A 7,470-nucleotide genomic window follows, 5' to 3' on the forward strand; every position below is an offset into this window, starting at 1 on the left:
ATAGAGTTCCCTCTAAATCCGTTCCTACCACACCGTATGAGATATGGCATGGTAAGAAACCAAGTCTGGGTCATCTCAAGATTTGGGGATGTCCGGCCCACGTCAAGCGACTACAGGCAGACAAGTTAGAGGCTAGGACCATAAGTGCTCGTTTTATAGGATATCCTAAAGAGTCAGTAGGATACAATTTTTACGTCTCAGAGGATCACAATGTGTTTGTGAGCCGTCATGCCATCTTCTTGGAAAATCAGTTTATCCTTGATAGAGGCAGTGGGAGGAAAATTGAGCTTGAAGAGAAAGTCTCTGAAAAGCAACGAGTCATGGATCCTATTGAACCCATTCATACAGAGCCAGTACACGATGTGCCTCGACCACCTCGTAGATCTAGTAGGGTCTCCCATCCTCCCGATAGATACTTAGGTATACTAGAAGAGGATACCGAGGAAATATTCCTAGTGGGAGATAGGGATCACATACAGGATCCCAAAACCTACAACGAGGCGATATCTGATATCGATTCCGAGAAATGGCTGGAAGCTATGAAGTCAGAGTTAGACTCCATGCATTCCAACCAAGTCTGGACCTTAGTAGACCCACCAGAAGGTATTGTACCTATTGGATGCAAATGGATCTACAAAAGGAAAATAGGTTCGGATGGAAAGGTAGACCTTTAAGGCAAGGCTGGTGGCGAAAGGGTATAGTCAACGCGAAGGCATTGACTATCAGGAGACCTTTTCACCTGTAGCCATGCTGAAATCCATCCGAACACTGCTTGCCATTGCAGCATTTCATGATTATGAAATCTGACAGATGGATGTGAAAACTGCTTTCCTGAATGGATATCTTAATGAAGATATCTATATGGAACAGCCTTTGGGTTTCACTTCCAGTGATGGAGATCACAAGGTCTGCAAGCTGCAGAGGTCCATCTATGGACTAAAGCAAGCATCTCGGAGTTGGAACACTCGTTTCGATGACGCAATCAAAATGTTTGATTTCATCAAAAACGAAGAGGAACCGTGTGTTTACAAAAAGGTTAGTGGGAGTGCTGTCGTTTTTTTCGTACTGTATGTAGATGACATTCTCCTGATTGGGAATGATATTCCCATGCTAACCTCGGTCAAGGTCTGGTTGTCAAAAGAATTCTCCATGAAAGACCTTGGGGAAGCATCCTATATTTTGGGAATAAAGGTCTATAGAGATAGATCTAGAAGGATGCTTGGCCTTTCACAGAAGATATACATAAAGGAGGTGCTGAAGAGGTTCAGCATGGAAAACTCCAAAAGGGGTCTCTTACCCCTTAGGCATGGAATTCATCTCTCCAAGAAGATGTGCGCCAACACATCTGAAGAGATTCAACGCATGAGCAAGATTCCCTATGCATAGGCAATAGGAAGCCTCATGTATGCCATGCTATGTACACGACCTGATATAGCTCTTGCTGTGAGTGTCACAAGCAGATATCAGTCGAATCCAGGTGAAGAACACTGGACAGCTGTGAAGAATATTCTTAAGTGCTTGAGAAGAACTAAAGATTTATTCTTGGTCTTTGGGAGAAGATCAGTGTTGAAGGTAGAAGGATGCACACATATTGATGATAGAAAGTCTACATCAGAATATGTGCAATGATGGTTCAGTAAATTGGAAGAGTTCCAAACAACCGATCATTATAAATTCTACCTTAGAAGCTGAATGTTAAGCCGTATCTAAGGGTGCATTGGAAACCTTCTGGTTAAAAGTTAATTGCAGAGTTAGGTGGAATGTCATTAGATGCCATAACACTTTACTGCGATAACATTGGCACCATAGCACTAGCTATGGAGCCATGGTCTCATCAGAAGTCCAAGCACATAGAGCGGCGCTTCCATTTCATACGCGACTATGTTGAGAAGAAATATGTAGAGGTGCAGACAGTAGACTCCGCGGATAACGTGGCAGACCCGTTTACTAAGCAGCTAAGTCAGCAAAAGACTGAAGCCCACCTTGAGAAGATGGGCCTAAGATATATGACCAATTGGCTTTAGTGCAAGTGGGAGATTGTTAGATGTATGCCCTAGAAGCCAATTTGGCTGACACATTGTTGCTTCTAGGGACATAATTTTGTACTTGACTGTTTATTATTGAATAAATAAAAGGCATCTTTTTCATTCATATTATTTATGTGTCTATGAATCGTCCAAGAAATTAATAAGATGATGATACATATTCTCAAGAGTTGAGAATTTGAGCCATGTATCATTGGTGATTAATTTCTAAATGCTCCTGATCAATGGATCATCACGAGGACGGTGATCGATCCGATCAGTGCACAGATCACTTTCCTTATGGATAGACGAGACTTGAGTCCACAGTGTAGGGACACTGAAGTGATAGTGCAGGTGCTTGTTAGAGAACAAGGGTACTGAGCGTGACCAAGACAAGAAGTCACTTGGATGTCTATCCACTCGTCAGTGACTTGCTTGATGTTGCAGTAGTGTGACTGGTCCTTTGACCTGCGGTGCTTCGGCTACTCACAGTGAGGTTATTGTAGTTTGACTGCACACATACATGGTCTCTAGCCATATGGGTCCATGCAGTGTAGATTGGCTGCAGTAAGTTCACTGTAGGAGTAGGGTATGCACCTATAAGGAATCTATCGACCTTGATAGAAGAGGAGTGATCCTATGTGATTTGTTAGACTGAGTTCTAAGACCTTGGCCAGGGCAGTAATATAAAGTGAAAAAAGAGTTTTGCACTATCGAACTCAAGTCAAATAAATCTTGACATATGACAGACGATAGGGTTTGACGAGTTGTCCATGACCTCCGTCCTGTAGGGATCCACGATAGTAGGACTGTATCACACGTTAACTGCACCTAGAGGTTCATCTTTCTATTCTACTGGGTAGCTACTACATGCTGCTAGGTGTCACTGGTGGATGGTGGGACTCATAGGGATTATCTTGATGATCGATAAACCCTAATGAGTTGAGTTGGAATCGTTCCAACCCATTGAAAGGAGTTTTCAATGATATTGTGATAGAGATCATAATATATCTCACTACCAGTCAGAGTAGAACCTATGGGGTCACACACACTAGAAGTATTGACCGATCCGATGGTTGAAAAGTGATTATGAATCACAAGTAATCAATTTGATTGATATAAAGTTGAAGAAGAAACAAAGGGAATTAATTAATTGGACTTAAAACAAGAGTCCTACTTCGGGTAGGATTCCTAGAGTCCTAATTGGATTAGGACTGGGAATCCTAGTTGGAGTAGAACTGGGATTCCTACTTGGAATAGGATTCCTGCAATCCTAATGAGATTAGGAGTTTTGAATCAAAATTGGATTCCTACTTGGAGTAGGATTTCTAGAGTCCTAATCGGATTAGGACTTCGGATTCAAATAGAGTCCTAATTGGATTAGGACTAAAATTAAATATGTCCTAATTTGGATTAGGGTTTCTTAAGTCACAATTAATTATTAATCTAATGAATCAATAAGACTCCTAATTGGATTAGGATTGAAGAGTTCAATTGAGTCAAAATTGATTTAAGTTCTAATTGGATTAGGACTTACCTAGATTGGATCCTAATTGGTTCACCCTTGGGCTAAGCCTAATTGGATTAGGGCTTGACCACATTAGGGCATTTCAAACCCTACTTAATGTGGATTAGGGTTAACCATGAGGAGGGGAATATGCCCCTCCCTTTTCCATGTGGAGAAGGGAGAAGAGAAAGGTAATTACTCTAGGGCTCCTAGATTGTAGGAGCCCTAGATGGTTATAAAAAGGGGCAAAGGGGGCCGGCGCCCTAGATGAGCTCTCCCTCTCCTCTTCCAAGCCGTGGCCACCCCTCTCCCTTCCTTGGTTCAGCCGCCATCAGCAAAGGGAAAAAGAAGAGGAGGCGTCTCCCTCCTCTTGGTCTTCTTCCTTGGCTCCAACGCAGGGAGAAAAAGAAAGGCTGCAAGGGGCTTCGTTCTTCTTCCTCTTCTTCATCCTTCTTCTTCCTCCTCTCAAGCACAATCAAGGGTTGATTGAAAGAGAGGAAATCAGCCATCAAAAGAAGTCTTTGCAAGGGAGCTAGCACCCCGGGAAGACAAGAGAGCTTTGATCGGATCACTGCTTCGTGTGGATACCCGTAGAGGCCGGGCACTTGAACGGCTTCAAGCGAACCTTCATCCTAGACCACGAACTTCAGTTTGCGGTGATCATCTACCCGCACAAGGTGAAGATCTGATCTCCCTAAAGGTTTTTAAAAGTTTTAATTCTTACCTAATTACGAAAGGTCTCGAAACAACGTTCATGCGATGAACGTTGATCCCGCACATGCCCCCTTTCCGCTGCCATCTGATTTTTGTTTTGAAATATCAGCGGCATGGGCGGGTTCCCAACATTTATACACATGATTAGGGTATTGATGATTTTCAAAACCAGGAGGTTGTTCTACATACACCTCCTCATTAATATATCCATTTAAAAATGCACTTTTTACATCCATTTGAAATAATTTGAAATCCTTAGAGCATGCAAATGCTAGTAACAGTCTAATTGCCTCAAGTCTAGCTACAGCAGCAAAGGTTTCATCAAAATCTATACCTTCTTCTTGATTATACCTCTTTGCTACTAATCTAGCCTTATTCCTAATTACAATTCCATTTTCATCAAGTTTATTTTTATATATCCATTTGGTACCTATAATTGAATATTCAGAGGGTCGTTCAACTAGGTTCCATACCTTGTTTCTAGTAAATTGGTTTAGTTCTTCTTGCATTGCATTTATCCAATTTACATCGTTTTCAGCTTCTTCTATGTGTTTGGGTTCAAAATATGAGACAAAAGCTAGATGGTTATTTAAGTTCCTAAGAGATGCTCTAGTCCTAACAGGTTGAGATGGATCATCTAAAATTAATTCCTTAGGATGCCCATGAGCATACCTCCAAGCCTTAGTTAGCCCATGATCCACAATAGCCTCTTGGCTTGATGATGCATTTCCAATTAATTTTTGTTCATCATCTTGTAATGTCATCTCATTAACCTTTTCTTCAAGAATTTCAGCATCATCATCAAGATCAACTCTCTTGCTAGAAGAGATATCACTAGAATCATCAAAAACAACATGTATAGATTCTTCTATAACTAGGGTTCTTTTATTAAAAACTCTATAGGCTTTACTAGTTGTAGAATACCCCAAAAATATACCTTCATCAGATTTAGAGTCAAATTTACCTAGGTTGTCTTTCCCATTATTATGAACAAAACACCTACATCCAAAGACATGAAAATAGTTTACTTTTGGTTTTCTGTTTTTTCAAAGTTCATAAGGTGTTTTCTTTATAATGGCTCTCAATAAAATTCTATTTAATATATGACATGAGGTATTAATGGCTTCTCCCCAAAAGTACTTAGGGAGGTTACTTTCACATAGCATGGTTCTAGCCATTTTCTCTAGGGTTCTATTCTTCCTTTCTACAACTCCATTTTGTTGTGGTGTCCTAGGTGCAGAAAAATTATGAGTTATTTTTTTTTTACTACAAAACTCATCAAATAAATGATTTTCAAATTCGGTTCCATGGTCACTTCTAATAGCTATGACTGAAGTATCTTTAGCATTTGTTACTTCCTTATGAAATTTCTTAAAAACTGAAAATGCTTGATCTTTATGAGCTAAGAACATGACCCAAGTATATCTAGAAAAGTCATCTACAATAACTAGACCATATTTATTTCCTCCTAGACTTGTGGTTCTAGTTGGTCCGAATAGATCCATGTGTAGTAGTTCTAGAGGTCTAGAGGTAGAGACACAATTTATGGATTTAAAGGAGTTCCTTGATTGTTTGCCATATTGACAAGCTTCACATATTTTATTCTTTTCAAACTTTAGTTTTGGCAAACCTATCACGGAATCTCTTTTAACTAGTTTTGAAATTGTGTCCATACTTGCATGACCTAACTTACGGTGCCATAACCAACTAGCATCATTATCCTTAGTTTCATTTACAACTAAACATGGGTTATGTTTGGCAAGATCCTCAAGGTCTACTACATACACATTCCCACGTCTTATTCCTTTAAAAACTAAACTATTATTTTTTGAGTTGGTTATGATGCATAAGGATGGTTTGAACAAAACATCAAAACCTCTATCACACAATTGACTAATGCTAAGTAGATTATGTTTAAGACCATCAACATATCGAACATTATCAGTAAAGGTTGAAGGGGTAATTTGTATTTTACCTATACCAATGATGTGACCTTGGTTATTGTCTCCAAAAGTTACAGCACCTCCCTTCTTAGCCTCAAGGGTGAAGAATTGGTCTTTGTCACCCGTCATGTGTCTTGAGCAGCCACTATCCAAGTACCAACAATTTTGTCGACCTTGGCTGCAAGACACTCCTACACAAGCAAATCATACAATTTTAGGTACCCAAGTTTTCTTGGGTCCTTCATGGTTAGTAATGTTGGTTCCTTTTGGAACCCAAACCCTTTTAATTTTTCTTTTAGTTTTTCCTTTTCCATAATCACACACATTTGCTTTATGTCCTAATGTTCCACAGCAAAAACATGTTATTTTCTTAGTTTTACTTTTCCCTGCTTTAACAAAGAAATTACTAAGGATTTTTTGCTTATTTTTAGGTTTATACCCTAAACCAGCTCTATTAAACATAGTTCGTTGACTATTAAGTATCATTTCTAATTTTTCTAAGCTATATATAAATTTTTCTACAAAAGGCTTGTACTTTTCAAGTTCTAGTGTCAATTTTTGTTTTTCTATTTTTAGTCCATTTAGGTCTTTTGTGAGACTCTCTTTTAAGATTTGTTTATTGTTTTTAAGTTCTAATATTTCTTTGGTCAGCCTTTCGTTATCTTTAGTTAAGGTATTAGTCTTTTGAATTAAGATTTGGTTGCTTGTCTTAAGTTCTGAATTTTCTTTAATAATAACATCTTTATCCTTAACTAATGTATCATACTTACGGAGGTGAGTTTGGTTAGTTAGTTTTAATTCTTTGTTTTTAAGGTTTATTGTCTTATACTCGTCCATTAATTCATTGAAGGCATCATATAACTCATCGAAAGTAAAGTCTAAATGTGTTCCGGATGTTACCTCATTGTCGTTAGCCATAAAACAAAGGTTGGTCTTTTCTTCTTGTTCCTCATCCGATGATGATGATGATGTGTCGGAGTCCGATAGGGTGGAGACAAGGACTTTCTTTTTCTTGTACTTGCTCTCCTTCTTCAGCAAAGGACACTCAGCTGTGAAGTGCCCCGGCTTCTTACACTCATAACATCCAATCCCCTCATTTTCTCTTTCCTTACCTTTATCCTTGTGATAGGAATTTGAGGGGCCTCTCCTTTGATGAGAGGACTTCTTCCGGTTGATGAATCTTTGGAATTTTCTTACAATGAGTGCCTCATCATCATCTCCCTCATTGTCTTCCTCTTCACTGCTACTGCTGCAAGACACATCTTTGTTAGTGGAAACAGAT

The sequence above is a fragment of the Phoenix dactylifera genome, unplaced genomic scaffold, assembly GCF_009389715.1.
Source record: "Phoenix dactylifera cultivar Barhee BC4 unplaced genomic scaffold, palm_55x_up_171113_PBpolish2nd_filt_p 000644F, whole genome shotgun sequence".
NCBI classification, from domain to species: domain Eukaryota; kingdom Viridiplantae; phylum Streptophyta; class Magnoliopsida; order Arecales; family Arecaceae; genus Phoenix; species Phoenix dactylifera.